The sequence below is a fragment of the Cupressus sempervirens genome, chromosome 6, assembly GCF_028749045.1.
Source record: "Cupressus sempervirens isolate cs-2001-9-10 chromosome 6, ASM2874904v1, whole genome shotgun sequence".
Taxonomy (NCBI): domain Eukaryota; kingdom Viridiplantae; phylum Streptophyta; class Pinopsida; order Cupressales; family Cupressaceae; genus Cupressus; species Cupressus sempervirens.
The window spans coordinates 610977278-610997598 of record NC_143123.1 but is presented as its reverse complement, the minus strand read 5'-3'; the positions used below and the strand labels follow the sequence as shown (position 1 = coordinate 610997598).

Genomic DNA, 20321 nt, shown 5'->3' with positions numbered 1-20321 from the left:
GTATTAAGAGTAATTAGTACATAATTTAATTCTTAATACAATGACATACCTTATTTCCTTGAGTGGTATTCTCCACCATGTCTTGCACTTTTGTTAATGGCATCCTTTTTAAGATTCTCCCACTCAACAATAGGAATATAGGGGGGCTACTCATAATAAGGGTTGTGTTCCATTTGGGTGTTGTAGTTGTACCTAATATACTTTAAAGCTTGTCCTGATTTCTCAAGGAGCCTAAGTTTTTGAAAGATGTTGGGTCTAAAAACTATTGTCATGGCATTAATGAGCTTATCCTTTCCCTCTTTAGTTTGTAAATCTCACCTTTTAAGAAAAGAAAAAATCTATTAGATTAATTAATTAATTGAAGCGACCTTTTAATTTACTTGAAGAAATTGATCAAAGGAAATTTGATCTAGCAATGAAATCAAAATATGATACCTTATGTGTATGGTTAGCTCAAATATGCACAAACATTCATCATTAAGTTTTCATAAAATAGACTATTCCTTGCAAACTAATAATGAGATTAGTAGTTATTACAAGGGATTATGAGTATAAGACTGTATGGTAAAAGAAAGGATCAATCTTTGAAGTACCTAGAAGTTGGGCTACTCTTAGGGGTAGTCCATCTTCATTGCTCATGAGCAATTGATCACAATTCTTTAGTGTTCCCATACATCTAGCACAAGTACATCTAGGAATGTCCTCATTTCCTCCTACAGATAAAATGAATCCAACATTAAAAAATCCCCCCTAAGAAATAATAGTTCAAGTGAAACAAACACATGAAAATAAGAGAGAGAAAGAGGAATATACTTACCAATAGGTATTGCCATCACATTTGTGGCCATGCTACATGTTTTTGACATTGTAGTTGACATATCTCTTTTGTTTTGTTCCTCATAGTAGGTGGTGTAGTGAACATAGGACCAATGCTAGGTGTTCAAAAATAATATTGTTAGAGCATAAAAAAAAGATTGTTAGGGATATTAAAAAATATATTTTCAAGAAAAATACAAGTGTAGCATAGAACATGTGATGTACTTGAACCACTTGAAATATATAAATCTAGGGCATGGCCCTTTGAACTATTCAACATCCTCTGTAAAAATAACACATTCATTTTATTTAATGACATAAATAAAAGTGTATACTATAAAAACCATTATTGAACTTTTCTTATAATTAGAAAATACATTAATACTTATTGTATAAGTCTAAACTAGATGCATCAACTCATCCTCTCTTTGTTGTAATTGAGGAGTCTGAGGTTGAATTGATGTTAATTGAGTTAACGCTCTTGATAGTGCACAAAGAACCTTTTGTAGTACAACCATAGGATCAGCAGCTAACACAAAATAAAAAATGGATGGATCATACTCATCCTATGGCTCCTCATGGACTAATTGTTCCTTTCCCTTTTCTTGATTAACACTCATTTGAGAGAATAATATTATTACCACTATATTAAAAGTCAATCCAAAATAGTAGTGAAGAATAAAACATAATAAAAAATATGCATTGACATTTTTTATTATCTAATATGTACAACGACAATGAGTTTTACCTGTTGGGAGAAGAAGTCCTATGAGAACCATCATCACCATGCATATTGTGTGGTTGTTGATCCATACTATAGCCCTATATTTCAAAAAAAATATTTAGACATGTTTAAACACATGTTTTATTATTCTAAGTTAGCAAAAAATAAAAATAAAAATTAATGATGTGTTGGATTCATTAATTGGAGTTGATTTTAAATGTGCATAGTATGTACCACCTCACCCATGATAGTGGCTTTGTTTTTATCTATGCGATTCAAATTGTAATCAATAATAAGATCTTTGCCTCCACATATTAATTTTAGTACACATACAAATATGAAATTTCCCTCACATGCTTGAAATATGCAATTGGGTCACTTCTTAGGGTCAGTGCAAGAAGTTGGGTCTCACTTTTGGCCAAAAAGTGGAAGTGTTTTTCCTATTTTTGAAATATTTTGTCAATTGATGCCAAAATTTGAGCCATTTAGAGATTAAATATAAAAAAACTTTAGAAATAAAAATTGTAGTGCTTGAAATATTATTTTTGAATATGTAATTTATTTGTATACCCATATGATAGATTATTTTTTTGGTATGGATCTTTAAAAATCACTTTTTCAAAATGCCTGTTTCAGGACCATACCACGCTCATGTACAGACACCATAATTTGACACAAATGAATGAATTTTTGTGAATCCTTTTAAATGGAGTTACCTGATACACCAAAGATTGATGAGAATATTTTTCTTGAATTTTTTAATGAATATTTTTTTAAAATTAATTTTTAATTGGCTATAAAAGAAAATTTTAAAACCTCTCATGTACGGACACCATAATTTGATCAAAATTTCACTTTTTTCAATTTTTTTTAACTTCAAAAGAATTGAATGTAGATTGATGACATATAAATTAATTTTTTGATTAAAAAATTAAAAAAATAGTTAATAAAAACATAACTCTATAAAATTTATATTTTTGAAATTAGGACAGTGAGAGCTCTAATGGGTTTTTGTTTCATAAAAAAATTTGATCGGGAAGACCCTCTAAAAATTATGGCAAGGCATGAATTTGTCAGTTCAATGCCTTAGCCAAATCTTAAGAGGCCAAGGCACAGGCTTGGTCTCACCAAGCCTGTCCCAAACCAGAATTTGAGGCAAGAAAAAAAATCCACCTCATGTTGTAAGAAATGGGCACCCGTTATTTAAATTTCAAAAAATGGGTACCCATTTTGAAAAGCTAAAAGCGACATGTAAAATCCGCCAAGAACTTAAAAAATTGAATTTTTAAGAAACAGGTACCCATTTTTTACTTTTAAAAAATGGGTACCCATTTTTTATTTTTAAAAAACGGGTGCCTGTTTCTTAAAAATTTAAATTTTTAATTTTTTGAGAAATGGGTACCCATTTTTTGAAAATAAAAAATGGGTACCCGATTTTTTGAAAATAAAAAATGGGTACCTGATTTTAAAAAATAATGGGTGCCTATTTTTTAAATTTAGGGTTGGGCACCCAAACCAAAAATGGGTGCCCATTTTTAAAAATCGGGTACCCATTTCTAAGAAGTTTCATTTTGCAGATTTGACTTCCGCAGAATTGCGACCCAACTTTGTGCATTCACCCCTTAGCTAATGCGTCATGTACTATTTATAAATCTTGCAATATTTCTTGATGCTTTTGGCCTTCCGTCAATGTATATAGCTATTGTTTTACTTTTTTCACTAACTTTTTGTTGTATATATTTTTCTGTGAGTGTATAACTACACATACTTTTTTTTTTAATCTAACAATTTGCATCCAAATACTATAGTCATAGAAAGGTCTGACATACTTCATTAATTCAACAACCTTTTTGTAAGAGACCTTTATGCTATCCATAGAAAAGGGCTCAAACCATGTAATAAGGATGGTGTTATGTGATATATCCTCTCTCCAACACAAAAATTAGTGTTGATTGGAGGAAGTTCATTGGGGACCCATTGTTTCTATAGATGTTGTACCTAAAGGGCACATCGGAGTCACCTTCACTCTCGTCATCATAAGAACATGACCCCCCTTGAGCAAGGACAAATTTCATATGCTTATTAAATTTTTTTCTAATATTTTGACCTTGAGTCAATCTCCTTGATTTAAACATACTAAATATCTCACTTTCTTCTTGCATTCCTACACTTTCCTCACTCGATGAAGAAAAGTCTAACAAATACCTATTTACCAGTGCCCACACTCCATAAAATAAGAGAGATAGGTAGCAATGAGAGAAATATTTTATGTAAAAGACATTAATATCTATGTAGTGTACTGACTTATTCCTGATGATCCATGAGACTACATGGGATTCTTGTGAAAGGGCTTCAAGTTTTTACATATGTAAATCAGTTATCTTATGTTAGATAAAAAAAATCATGATACATACACTCAAAATTATGTTGAATATTAGCATCACATATGAATTATAAAGATTAAAAGGTACATGACAAGATAATCAAATCAATCATTGATCTATCAAGAACTCAATATTGAATAGCATAGGCATTGATCACATAACTATACATTTCATTCTTCTCATTAACAATCAAACCCCCTTTCAATGTTAGCTAATAAAATCCCCCATCATTGATATTATTCTTCATCCATCTCATCATCAAGATCATTATCATCATTGACATCATCACAACCACTATAGTGGTCATTGTCATCACCATCCTCATCATCATCAGAAGCATCATCATCATTGTGATCAGTAGCAACATCATTTTCATCAAGAGCATCATCAACTAACTCTTAACTTTGGTTACTTCTTCCTCTTCTTCAGTATCTTTTTCTTCCATTGCATTATACTTTATCACCATTGCTCTTGGATCATGTCTAACAAAAAATGACCAACCTCATTTATGTGGAACCTCTAAGTAAAATACCTACTCACATTGGCTTGGAAGAACATAGGGCTCATCACCAACTGGCCCAAATATCCTTGTATTAATAATTAGAAATCCATTCTAATGCTTAATAATAGTTCTATTAGGATCATTTTGATTGAGTCATAGTCTATACCATCTGATGACAAATAGAATGAATTTGAAGGAATTATCAACCAAAATGCCATAGTATCAATTTTGAGACTCTCAAGGATGTAAGTCATTTCTAGATGAAATATTGGTCACTTGAAAGACTACACTTATCCCATAATCATAAGTTCTCTTTGTGTCATCAAAATTTTGATGCAAAATTTATAACCATTGCTTAACATAGCCTTGTGGTGTTTCATCTACAATAATGTCAAACATGTATGAATTATTGCATCACAAGTTCAAAAACATACAGTTTATTAACAAACTTATAAGTACCTAGAGATCTCTTAAACCATATGCTAAATATATTTCCTTTCATGTAACATTGAGATCTCCATTACAATGAGCTTGTATAATCAATAAAGACATACATTCCCATTTTAATTTATGACCAAAATGTTGACATCATTCAATCCATACCATCGATCTAATCTTTGATTATTTTCAATAAACAAATGTATTGCATCCCACTCTTTAGAAACTTTATAAAAGTAAATAGATGACTTAAAATAGATTTATTTTGAAGATTAAGAATTAATTAATTGCAATAACATCTCATAATTTATTACCTTTCACTTTTCTAAATCTACTGTTCCCCACAAAGTTCTCCCCTTCAATTTTTTTAATGGAGTCAAGGTGCCAAATGCAATCTATATGGGTCTTTGTTGTAAGATTAGGAAGGTATTGAGTAATGTACACCATCATATGGTATACCATTTATTCATCAACCATAGAACCCTTAGGATGTGCTCTTTGTTGAACCAAACCCTTCAAAAATTTCAAGTGTTTCTCAATTATCCACATTGACCTAGGTTGTATAGGTCCACATAATTCAATCACCTTAACTTGGTGTATGAGGTAGTGTTTTTGTGCATTAAAAAATGTTGAAGGTAAATTCTTTTACATTTCGCACATTAGTCGACAAATTCTTTTCTTCCAATAATTTATATCTTCTTTATGGATTTCTTTAGATGAGAACCACCTATAAGGGATTCAAGACACAAAAATATATAAATATGAGACTTTACAATATATTACTTGTTTGATATATTGATAAGGGTAGCACATACTACAACAATTATCAATTGATCATTTCATTCTTTTCTAATGTAACACAATAAAAAATGAATGTAGTTTCACAATTATAAAAGACCATGACTTACCTTAATGAAGGTATGCCATTCATGCATTTTCAACCCTAGCCCAAATTTACTTTTCTTTGATATGAGATTTCTTATATTCACAATAAATCCTAAAGGAAACCAAATTTTTTGTATGACTTCTTTTATGACATTAATTTTTTACTATGTTAATAACCAAGGAAGAATGCTTGCATTAATTTGATCTCCATTGCTATTTGATTCAATGATATTTTTTATTGCATGATTGGTCAAACCATGAATGTCACTACAAAATTTGGCAATTTTTTCTTTGTCATGCCTTCCATCTAATATTCTCCACAGTATCTCTATTATATTCTTTCCAATATGCATAGTATCAAACAAATGCACAATTTGTAGCTTCTCGTAGTAGGGAAGCCAACTAATTTTTTTGGGATAACATTTTAATGCCTTGAGAAGGTGGTGAGTGATGCCTTAACAACCTTCATGATCATCAATTACATAATCAGCTAGCAAAACACAATCAAAATATATAATTTCCAAATGCAAACCATTAGGTGGGGTGATACTACCTTGAATTCTATTATATTCTAACTTCAATAGATGAGGTGTCATTCTTTGTGGCTTTGATTTAGTCTCCTCTTTCTCATTGAAAAGATGTTTTTTGACACTCCAATACTTATGATTTCTATGGAGGAAGTGCCTATACTCATCTAACACCTATTTTCTAAAACTTTTGGAATGATGAGATTTCATCTTTGGACCACACATTGGACATGCAAATCTTCCCTTTTTTTGAAGACCTACAAGATAATGATACAATTGGACTAAATATGTTAATTTTTAACATAACATACCATAGAAATGTGTCAACCTTGGGCATCATGAATTTTCCACACAAGCATTGCATGGAATTGAAATTGTTTTCTTCCAATTGCTCTATAGATATCATACATAGTGAAACCATTTCATAACACTATCAACCCGTCAATAAGAGGCACAATATATACATTCATACACTACTACACAATCGATGGATTAAAGATGTTCATTAAAGACAAAAAATTTATTTTTTTGTAAAGATATGTTTTTAGTTAATTATATTATATTTTATTAATTTTTAATTTTTTTTCAAACCATGACAATACAAAAATGAACTTTATGAAATCTTACAATAAAATAAATGCTTCATTTAATCCTCCCATCATGAGCATCACCACATGAAACTTCACCTCAACTCATCGATGAAGTACTACAGTGAAAAATCACCAAATGGAACTACAACCAAACTCATCCATGAAGTGAAGGAAAAATGGTGGACATGAATATGGAGTTATCAATGGCAAGAATAATGATGGAAATGGAAATTATTAGCCAAATTATGCTGGTCAAAAATTATTTTTATCAATTTAAATGCTGAAACTCTATTTGATATTTTGATCATTTTAAGTGTACTAGCAGGGATCTAGTCTCTTGTTTCTGTGCTTTTCATTTTGCCATCTCCATGCCTAGGAATTAGGTATATTGCCTTGGTGCTTTAAATTTCATCACCTCCACACCTAGGTATCTGGTTTCTTGTCACTGTGCTTTGCATTTCTTCTTCTATGTGCTCTTCACATCAAGCATTTCTTTTTCTATGTACTCTTCACATCAGGTATCATACCCAATGCTTGCACAAAAATATTTTGTATTTTACATTTGATTTTAGGGTTTTCATTTTCCCTCTCATATCTTTAAGACTAATTCCTTTATCAATAATATTCTGTCTTTTTTCGTGGAGTCCACCTAAGAATATGGTGAATGATATTGTAAAAGTAGAGTAATGAAGTTTGGGGAATAGAAGAGGCTACATCATTAGGGCTTTGGAGGTTGAAAAGAGATAGTGCATTGTGTAAGTTTTCTTCTCATAAAATACCTCATAGATATATTATAAAATTAGATAGTGTTTCTGAATGAATCACTATCCATGCAAAAATATTTGGCTTTTTTTATATGAGTTTATGATTTTCCATTTGATCTAGAGCCCTATAGATAAGTAGGAGGCAATTTATCTTGTTTTTTTTTATGAAATAGGTTATCTACTTATTATAGGAGGAAAATAGTAAGATGCTATACATCTTTCCTTAGTTCTTCACTAGCTCAAACCCTTAAATTTAGACTTAAATCTAAAAATCATGTAAGGGTTGAAGATCATAGGATTTGAATACAATAAATTATAACCAAAATTCAACTCTATACTACTTTAGAAAAATATACTTCCTTGCCTATGGTCACCCTAGCCATGCTATATCATTGACTAAGATTTAGACTATTCAAATCCTACATCTGATTTATGTGTTAGCATCACCTTTCCCTATCAAACCCTCTCTATCTCTCTTGGATCTCTGCTCCATCAAGTGAGATTACATTGAGTTTAATTTTCAGATGCATGTATTTTGGTACCATAAAACTCATTTTTATTGCTTGGCGCAAACCTTACCGAAGATTTCTTTTCTCATGCATTTACTCTATTTTGTTTAGCCATCTATAGGCTCTGTGAATGCCATTTTATTCCCTTCAGCTTTTTGGATTTCAACCATATTTGTTTAAAATATGTTTTCTTTCTTTAGATGCATTGAGATGGCCAACACGTGAAGAAGATCACCATGCAAGTGTAATTCTCTACTAAAGGTTTGATGTGGTAGTCCTTCCTGTTGCAATGAAAGAAATACCAAGCATCACTGACTAGACCCACATGATAGCAAGCACATATAGGCCCAACAGATGTAATATGATCAAGTTTCATGCCTGGGTGTTGCATATGCTCAAAGAGTTGAAGATAATCAAAGGTTGAACTATACATGACACAATGTACAATCATAGAACTCCATGACACAACATCATGTTTAGTTATTTTATCAAACAACTTACACACATCCTTTATGTTGCCACATTTAGCATATAAACATGTATGAAGGAATTCCCCTCTAAGACATCAGATATAAAACCACTCCTAATTATGTCCTTATGAACTTCTCTACCTTGTCACAGAACTGGCAACATCACACAGCATGGGAGAAGACTGCTAAGAGTCACATAGTTTGTCTTCACACCTATCGACTACATTTATTGATCAAGGGCTCAAAGTAGACTAACATTTTTATTGCACTCATATCCAAATAAATCTTCTATAATGAGGTTTGAATAAAATGTCTAAATGGATTTGATCTAGAGGTTATTGATCAATTTAGCCTTTAAGCTTACCATTCTTTTTATTTCTATAGAATCCCTCTTTGGTGCTTAGGGCCAATTTTCCCTCATTGGTGTTGCATTGGATCTTTGTTGGGTCAGTACAATTTTGTTATTAGATTATGCAAGATAACAATCCTTTTATTATTTTATTTTCACATTTATCTTATGGATATTTCTTTTTATCTTAGAAATATTATTTTCCCCTTTATTCTTTGTACTATAAGCTCAAAAATTTTCGTAGAGTTGCTGTTGCATATTTAAAATGGTCTATCACAATAATTCAATTTTTTTATCTTGTACAATTTATAGTGGCTGAACTTTCATTTTTCTTACCTAGAATATTAATTCTAGATATTTTGGAAGTATATAATTGGAGCCTCCCATCGTGCACATGTAAATTCATAGTTCACAATGGTAGTGAACTTGGGGTATGCATTCCTGCATTGTGTCAGTATGCTCTACTGTTACTCACCCTATCTATGCATTCACTCATGTTAATGACATGTTCCTCTATGATATAAAAAAAGAGACTTGGTAGTTAAGGTTTGCATGCATGTTCTAAGGTGGATGTTAAGGAAGATCTCAATGAGAATCTTTGAGCCACATATAGAATTCTTGTTCAAAACCTTTAATCATGACAGCTACTAAAGTTGTGTAATATTGTTCATTTTTTTGATAATGTTATTGCATGCTTCATCTACTACCATTTATCATTAGACCATGGTTTTGGACAAAATTTTGTGTATTCCACATTAATACATCTCTCTATGTCATTTTGTACTTAGTCACACTGTTTCCTCAATATTTTCACTCTCTTTGCTTGCCACACTTCCACTAACAAGAGGGCTTGAAAAAGCTTGTCTACAAAGAGTGTCAAAGTAATTATTTTCAATGTATCCACTTCCATTGCCATTGGTTTCCTTGATCAGCTATACTATGTACTGTCACAACACCACCACTATTATCCTACTTATGAAAAGCTCAAGAATGAGTTTGTTGAAGCATTCATACATGCAAATCATAAATTAGATTAAAAATTCAAAGAAAAGTTATCCTAATGAGAAAAAGCTCAAGAATGAGTTCATTGAATCACTCATAATTATTAAATATAAATCATAACAATAGATTTAAAATTCTAAGAAAAGTTCACACCTCACCTAAGAATCATAGCTAGATGGAAAGATGAATTTTTTTTTTGGATTAAATACTACAATTTTCCCACCAAAGCCAAATGTCACCAATGCATGGATAGGAAGACCTTCAAATGACATTGCTTCCATGGAAGAGTTGATCAGAGGTGTATGATGTGAATGCTAACTGAATTGATACATCTTATGAGAATAATCTACTATCTGTGTATTCCTGAGATAATCATTACTGGCTTGAGAATTTTGATCTACCTATTGATTACTATAGACATAAACATTTGGATCTGGAGTTGGATTTTGGAAACTAGCATCTCTAGGATGGCTAGTGAATCCTTGATTAGATTGATTATATGAAAAAGTATTTGGAACATCAAAATTAGATACCTGACCTAACTTGCCCTAGGTTCTTGCACTCAAATTGTACACATTAGAAATTAAGACATGAAAATGGGTTGCTTGATCTACTTGGCCATGTATTCTTGATATAGGATTAAATAGAGTAGGAGTTGAAGCATTGATAGGGGTTGCTCAATCAAATTGTCCTTGTGCATCTAGAGTTGGATTGTAAATGGTAGAACTTGGAACATAGAAACTTGCCATCTAATCTGAGTCACCCTATTTTCTTGGAGCCATGGTGTACCTAGTACTCCTACTTCCAGTGAGTGGATCATTTGGCTTTTCTCTAGTCACATTATTCAATGAAACTCTAACATCACCAACCTATTTTCCATCATAAATATTCTCCTGAAGAATAGAACTTTCCCATTGCCCATTACTAATAGAATAATCATTTGAAGATGTTGACCATGGTGTTCCAATGCTTTGCATGTTGAATCCTTTAAATTTATTATCATATCTAGTTGAACTAGTATTATTATAATAAAAAATGCTACTATCATCTCCATTTAACATCTCAGTTTTCTCATGCTACATTTGTTGGCTACCAAAAGTAGATACCTCTATGGATCTAGGTAAATAAGACATTTGACCATTATCTATTTGACTATGGTCTAAATGGGATGCTAGACCCTAGTCCATTTGATTGAAATCTATGACCTGATGCCACTCTTGTGTAGATATTGAGGATCATAATAAATATTCTCCTAATTTTGACAGCTATTCTATGATTCTTGCTACCAATTAAGGTCAATCTGGTATGAATATCCATGTCCAGATGTAGTGATGGTATCTGTATTTATTGATTCAACTTGATTAGCCAATCCCACAAATCTCTGAGCATGATAAATTTGAATATCTTGGACTTGGTAGCTAGCATAACTAACACTGCTTTGGGTAGATTGCAAATTGCATTGTATTTAATTTTTCTTGAGACCATCCCCAACAGATGAACTTGCATCTATTGTTTCATACCCCTCCACTTGATTTCATTCTCCCATTGCTTGATCATACCTCTATCTTGTATACTCATTTTGCAATTTATTATTAAAATAATTATCCTAACTATCTACTACAATGTGAGAATGATCTAGAGCAACTGAAATGCTATAATTCCCTTCAAACTTCCCATTTTTGTACTGGTGAAATGACTCAGTTTCAGACAAGTTATTTGCTAGTAGCTGAGGGGCAGCAACATCCAAAGCATTAAGTTTTCCATTCTCTACAACTTTAGATGTCTAATAAGGTATGTTTGCATCAAAAATTAGTTGTCCTACTAAATCATAGTTTATAGTAGAGAAAAAACCAACCCTTGATTCCCTTGATTGCTATACCAAATTGTTGGGAAAACCTGCATAAAAATTTAGCCTACATCAGAATCCACATCTGTTGTGTTAAAATTACTCCTTTGAACTTCTCTAGCATTTTTATAGATACTCTTTCTTCCTGTCCACTCTACCTTTGAATCCAATGAGTTTGTACCCTTCTCAATTCAATCATTAGTGACATTAAACAAAGCGTGTGCTTCTTCATTATTTCTAGGTTTTCCCAAATGCATTATTTGCAGATTTCATGCCATCCTAGGATCCATCATGAGTATGATTAATAAAAAATTCCACCTATTCATTAGCTCCAATTTTAGCAAATACATTTTTTGTAGACTCCATAAGCACTTCTTCTTCCTTAAACATGTTTTCAAAGGATAACTACTTCTGCTCAAATGAGAAGCCTTCTAAAGGGGTGTCTTCCTTATTGTAACCCTTGACTTTAGAACCCTTATTTTCATTACATATTTTTGTTGACCCAATTGTGATTGGTGGGATCTTCTCTTATCCTGAAACTTCTACTACTGAAATTAAAGACACCACCTTTTTGGTATCTTTTGTTGCATTCAATATCAATTTCAATATTGTGTCACTTGTGTTATCAATAAAAGTTGCATCAGGTTTTACTTCTAAAGTATTTGTCAAAGTACTATTTCTTAATGTTCTGGTATTAGAAACTTGATAATCATTGTCATCATCCACAACTTTATCAAAAAATTTGCATCGAATTGATCATCCATTAGAAATGAAGATGAGGATGCCATGATCTATGACACAACAAAATGAAAATTAGATCCATTAATAGCCATTAAACTTCTCAAATAACTAAGGTAATGAAAACAATTGTACATCACTGTTATTAAGCATCAAAATAACTAGAGTTCATATTATTTTAATTGGATAAAACATGAGATATTTACAAACCCTTATGAGTATTTTTGAAACTAAGGGTTTGATATTTTTTCATAGGTAGGGAGGATGCTCATAAAGGTTGTTGGATTTGGTTTTATTCCCGCTAATTGCATTTTCCTAAAAATTGCTAAAGTCTTTTCACCAAATCAATTTTGTGCATTTCCTACAATCATTATAGTCTAAGAAACCACATTTCTTTGAGGTGTCATATTAAATAATTCTCATTCTTTATATTTGCTACCACATTTTGTATACATTTCTAAGAGATCATTTCAAACTATAATATGTAATGAAAAAGCTCCTCCTATTATGCTTTGATGAATTCCCATACCTTGTTCCAGAGCTCTGATTTTGCTACAGGTAGGGAGGATGATGAAAAAGCTATTGAATAAGGTTCTACAAGTATCAATTACGTTTTCTTGAAATTTTCAAGAACCTTTCCAAAAAATCCATTTTCTACATAGTCTACAATCATTGTAGTGCATGAGACAACATTTATTGACACTTTCTATCAAACCATTGATGTGCCTTGCCTATGCTTCTACATTTTGCATACATGTCTACTAATGCATCTCCTACTTTAATGTCTAACCAAATACCCCCTTCCAAATATATGCTTCAATGGATATCTATACCATGTTTCTTGTAGATAGAGAGGATACAGATAAATATTGTGGAATTTTGTTTTACACCTACCAATTATGTTTTCTTGAAAGTTTGTAAAGCCTCCTTGACAAATTGATTATGTGCATATCCTCTGACCATTGCAGTTCATGAAACCACATTTCTTTGTCATTTTCTCAAACAATTCATGTGCATTGTCTATGCTTCCACATTTTGCATACATGTCTACAATTGCACATACAACTACTAGATCTACTAAAAGCCCTCTATCCTTTATGCTCGGGTGGATACCCATACCCTATTTGAAAGCTCCCATTTTGGCACATGTAGGGAGTATGCTAAAAAAGGTAGTAGTGTTTGAATTTACACTTGCCAACTACATTTCCTCAAAAGTTTCTAAAGCCTCTTTAACAAATTCAATTCGTGCATATCCTATAATCATTGCATTTCATGCAATGACACTTCTATGAGGTATTTTGTCAAACATTTCATGCTAAGAGGCATGAGGCAAGAGCTAAATAACAATTTGGCTTAAATGTCCATTGAATATATTATTTTGGTGGACATAGCCCAATGGTGATTAAAGCTAAGAGCCAAGAGCTAAATAATGATGTGAACAAAAAAAGAATATTAAATATATTTGTAAAGGGAATCTTTATTATATGCATATAGAAAAATCAAGGTGATGAGAGAACCAACATTGCTAGTTAGAATAAATAGTATAAAGGTTGTCATAAAAATAATGCTGAATAAAGTGAATTAATTATTGTTCTCTCTTAGGATAAAATGGAACAATAATATATTTGAGGGTTAGTAACAAGAATAAAAGATATTTTCCTCTCAAAGATATCCTACTTGTCTATGGCATCAACAATAAGAAAGCTTTTTGATAGTTGAACCATTGTCTGTAGCCAACAACCAAAGATAATATTGATGTTTATAATAAACAACACTATTTGCTAATATTTTCCCCTTCTCACTCTGGTATTTTGTGACTCAATTTCCACACTTTTGGGTTCTCTAAGTGATCTATTTGCAGGGTGTTTGCCTCACTTTGTAATAGAATTTAAAACAATAATAAAGCTAGCATGCATTGACTTCCACAAAGTCCAACTATTGATGCACTGGTTTAGTATTGTCTCATAAAGCATAAATAAAAACTATATTTTAATGAAAGACTAAATAAACTATAACTCTTTGAATAGAAACATGAAATGTGTTCTTTAATCTATCTTTTGATTCACTGCTCCCCAATTACTTCTTGGATCAAGTCCCACCTTTAATATTTTCAAATTAGGTTCTTTTTTAGGTTCCCAAATTTTCTTCAAACAACAACCATTTCTCATAACCACCCATCTTTTTGTTACCTTATGTTGAGATATTCACTTGCCTACGAACTAAATCCATAATGACAAAGATGCTCTATTAATCACAACTCCAAAAACTCGTGCCTATGCATGACCCAATAATTTGTAACTTGACATCATATTGCTAAATGAATATTCATAGTATTCACTTCACCAACATGAATACCAATGGAATTGGTAACTAATATTTTCTAAGTATATATGTTGTTCTCCACAAGGACTGATTAAGAGACAAATCTCCATATAGAGCAAGCTCTAATCTAATGATAAGTGATGGTGGTATGCTAAGTAATAGGGTGACTTTTTATAATGTATGATTTAGCTCTAGGAAATTTATAAAAATATTCATATTGTGCCAAGTTATGTATGGAGCTGACAAGAGATCCTATATCTATTTCTCTCATTTCTATACATGGTAATATTTTGTTTTGGTTTATACTTAATTTTCTTTGATTTATGTATATTTATGTAAATTGAAAAATAGAAAAGTAAAATACAGAGGCAATTCTCTGATGCTTACCATGTGCAACTTTATGTCCATATTTTTTCCAACCTTTTATAGGCATAATTAATATAAATTTATCTTGCCCACATGTAGCATTTTGTATCTAGCCTACTGAGTTGGAAATCTACTTTTCGACATAGAAAGAGAATGCTTTGGTGTTCAATAATACGACAAGTTTTTTTAGTAGGTAAAATTTTGTTTATAACTTGAATCCAAAAGCTAAGCAATAATTTTAGGATTGTAAAAATGTAATCTCTTGTTGACCAGTGCCTGATTTCTATAGGATTATCATAAAGCTGAAATTGAAAATTTTATAGGATACTCTTCCAATATTTTCAGTAAGTGATATTTTTTGATGGGTTATGTATTTCCTATATTTCAATGCCTATTTATGTAACGATCCTAATTGAGATCCAAACACTAATGTAAGCTTGAATAGGTAGCATATATAGTAATTGTTGATTGCTAATTGTCCTCCTACAAGGCCTCTTCTATATTTTAAAATTTGTATGTGATATAATCTTGATGGGATCTTTAGTTCATTACATGAAATATTTCCTCACCTATGTCAACTATATTTTTCTTCTTCAAGTCAAAAATATTGGTTTAAATATCAATAACCAAGCTTCCTTAATTGTTATACATTACTGACACACATACACACCCACACCCACACCCACACCCACACCCACACCCACACCCACACCCACCCACACACACACCTATGCTCTCCTAGATTCAAGGTTCAACTAACATGTGATAATGCTCACCCAAATTGTCTTTACCTTTTTGATATCCCACACTATCATGGAACATGTCCTTATTGTAAGAACTCCTCTCAACTATAGAACATTTCACAAATGCATATCCAATCTTTTTTGACCTATTTGATCATCTTTGACTGGCATGGCTCAATAGGATATATATTTTTGGCATGAATTTCCTTTTATTAAACGCCATATAATCCAAAAAAAGTAAACAACTTTGGAAATACTAACTATGGCCTTGATATGACCTTACTATATTAATTTGCGAAAATTCACCTTACTGGTGATACTACATGGTGCATTTAGGGAAATGACACATCATTATCATGTGAATATTCAAATGAATAAGTAGCAATACCTAAACGAATGACAAAGTAATACTTCAATGAAAAGATATATTATACTTGCAAAAGGTACAAAAATAGGAAACTAAAGAAGTGGTGTATGGTTCATTTCCACAATTTTACACTATGGAGTTTACATAGAAGAGGTGCATTATGAGTAAAAAATTGGTACTCTTAAAATAAATCCATGTGCACATTATTTAATACATTATTATTGATCATTTAAATTGGTTTTATGATGAATAGCCACCTCCAATTCATAATATTGTTGAAGAGCCAAGGGATGCCACTGATGATAGCCACTCTCAAGATGAACGACAAGATAATTTTATGAATGAAACCACTTCACAAATAAATAAGGATGATATCAATGAATTTGTCCAAGATTTCTATACAAATTTTGAATAAGTTATTGATTCACCCCTTGCTCAGTTCGCTAGGATGCCTCTTTTCTCGAATACTAATACATCTATATTGGCAACAATTATTTTGTTGTTGAACTTGAAGGTTATACATGGATTGAAAAATACTTGCTTTACTGATATATTAAGGTAAATGATTTTTTTATAATCCCACAATATAATTTTCTCTAGAAATCTTAAATTTTTTGAATATCATGAATACTCATAAAAACCATTTGTTGCATCATGTAGACTTTTGTCAAAAAAAATACTTCCAAAGGACAATAAGTTACCCCATTCTCATAGATAATTATCTGTAGTAATGAAAGATATTGGAATGGGTTAAAATAAATATGATGCATGCCCAAATGATCATATATAAAACTATGGAAAGAATACAAATTTACAACAATGCCCAGTATGTCATACAAGCAGGTATCATCAAGATCAAGTATCGAAGAAGGTTCCTTATGAAGTAGTATGACATATTCCACTAAAGCCCAAGTTTGAGAGGATGTTCAAATGTAAGGAATTGGTAAAATATATGGATTACCATGCACAAGGGAGGAGCCATGATGGTGTCATGTGTATGGCTATAGATAGAAAATACTGGAAAGAGATTGAGGAAATATGGCCACATTTAATAAGTGAGCCAAGAAATGCTAGAATTTCTCTAGCAATGGATGGTGTCAATCCTTTTGGTGATCTCAAAACAACACATTCTATTTGGCCTATTTTAGTAATTAACAAAAATCTACCCCATTGGATGACAATGAAGAAGGAACATGTAATGTTAACACTTGTCATACTAGGTAGTAGAAAACATGAGTACAATTATATATTGAAAATTACATATTTATTTTTTAATTTAGACACAACCCTAATAAAATTGTTGTCCACTCAAGGAAATATCAAGTAAAGGATATGGATGTATACATGGAGCCCCTCATTGATGAGCTTCAAGAATTCTGGGATGGCGTAAATATGTATGATGTATCAAGACCCATCAATCATAGAAATTTTGTATTTCATGAAATTCTTATGTAGAAAATTCATGATGCAATGGGGCTCTCTATTTGTTGTGGTAATAGATTATAAAGTGCATTTGTAATTATAGTGTGATTTTTTTATTAGCATGTTCACTGTAGCATTTTCTAAATATGGCATCCATTCTTATTTCAAGGCTGCAAAAAAAGGGGAAACATGGTTGTCCATAATGTGGGCCACAAATATTGTATAGACACTCAAAAGATCTTAATGAAATTGTATATGATGAGTATAGAAAATTCTTACCACAAAATCATTTCCATCGAGTGCACGAGAAAAAATATTTCAATGGAAAGGAAGTGCAAGTGAGGAAGCTAAGAAGAATGAACCCTCAAAGGTGGAAGTCCTTGTATTACAAAAAAGAAGGGATGAGATTTCCACTAGGAATGAAAAGACTCTCTATTTTTTACAAATTGGAATATTATGAGAAGTTACCAATAGTGCACTTATTTGATAGCATACACATTGGGAAAAATGTGGTTGAGTGCTTGTGGAAACATCTTTCTAGAACAAACCTTGAAGCACAAATAAAGTTATGAAAGGATTTACAAATTGTGAATATCATGCTGAACATGTGGTTGCATGGAGACAACTCATATGTTTATGCTCCATGGAGTTTTACATCAAAGAAGAAGTTAAACATCATTAATATAATGAAAAATGCTAAGATTTCCTTTTGGCTTTGGTGCTACATTAAAAAATTTATTCATGAGATATGGATCAGAGTTATCAGGCCTAAAAACACATGATTGACACAGTTGGATAAAGGTAACTTTGTAGAATATTACATTTTTTGGAGTTACAACTATGAAATTATAAATCTGAGTGATAATATATATTAATACATATTTTAATGTGGTTATTTATGAATGGTTCTATAGTATGTATTTCCTGCAACAGCACCAAACAGTTTTGACCATGATGTTACATTAGCTATTTTCAAGCTATCCAAATATTTAAGGTATTTGTCTAACTCTTATCACTTCAATATTTATATGATTTTATACTTTTACATGTGAATTTATCATAAATCACTTGTAATACTTGTAATACATATAGGTGGGTCTCATCTAAAGAGATACATCAAGATGATCTAAAGTATTGGAAGACAAATATTCTACTTTTGATGTGTGATATTCAAAGGTGCTTCCCTCCAAGTTTTTTTAATTCTCAAGAGCACTACCTTGTACACCTAGTAGAAGAGATTGAGTTGTGTGGGCCTATTCATATTTGAACAATGTGGTTTATGGAGAGATATATGAAAGTTTTAAAACAATTTATGAGGCAAAAAGCTTAGCCAGAAAGGTGCATGGTTGAGGGTTACATGGTTTTCCAATCAATAGTTCACTTAAGTGAGTACTTACCTCAGTTGTACCTCGAAGCACCACTATTATGGAATTATAACCAACGTCCATCATTTGAAGGAGAAAAATTAGAGGGTCAGGGGACTTCAAAGAGCATAAAAGGTATACAAAAAAGAAAGTAGTTTTTATCTCAATTTTAATAAGACATACCTATTATTTTTATCTTAATATTCATAATATATGGATTCTTTTTTGATAATACATGGTGTTACATAATTAATAATTCTATTTTTCAATGTAGATGCTAAGGAGTGGGAGGCATTACATTTGTATATTGCACACAATTCTGACTTTATGTTAGAATGGATGGAGAATTATGCTAAAATAAATAAATTAGAGGATGATATGGCATTGGCTGACATATGTAATAAACATGGTCAAAACTCCACTCGAGGACTTCCTATAAGCCATAAAAGAAAATGGCCTGATAGATGCACATGGAATTGGCTAAAGAGCAATATTGAACATGAGGTATCAAAAGGGAGGAATCTAGTGACACCACAACAACTAAATTTTGTTAAAGGATCTAAGAATGTGGAGGTGATCCATATTTATTAACATATTAAATTTTTAAAATAATTTTTGTATTTTGTATCATTCAATCTAATTATTTAATTTTTATTATTATTTAGGTAACATATTACAAAGGAATGTGGAATTTTGGGCATCATTTTCACATCAAAAAAGTTGATGAAAAGAGAAAAACTTATGATTAAGAAGTTTCAACATCTTTTGAGGTAGAATGTCGTTCACATGCAAATGATAGACAACCAATCACGAGCACACTTCACTATTATGGAGAAGTGGAGGATATTATAGAGTTTGATTTTGTCTCTTTCAATAAAGTTATTTTTGTGTTGAATGGTACAAGCTTATCAAAGTAGGTGAAGAAAAAACTATCTTTTTGCACAACAATGGATTCTATATGATTGATACATCTAGGTTTGAAGCCACTTCCAAACCTTATGTGTTTCTAAATCAACGTGAACAAATATTCCTCATTCCAAATTCAGAACAACTCAGATGATCATTTGTGATTGACTATGACCCAAGAGGACAAAGAGTGAAATTTTATCAAGACATAGAGGGCCCTAATTTACTTGAAGATGAAGAAGTTACCCTTGAAGAAATAGATGGCCAAGCTAGAGATGATGAAATTT

General features: G+C 31.6%; 1 pseudogene; it reads right to left on the bottom strand.

The window, feature by feature from the left end:
- Nucleotides 1-9746: 9746 nt before the first annotated feature.
- LOC149553717 (uncharacterized) lies at nt 9747-12594 on the bottom strand (annotated as a pseudogene).
- Nucleotides 12595-20321: the final 7727 nt, after the last annotated feature.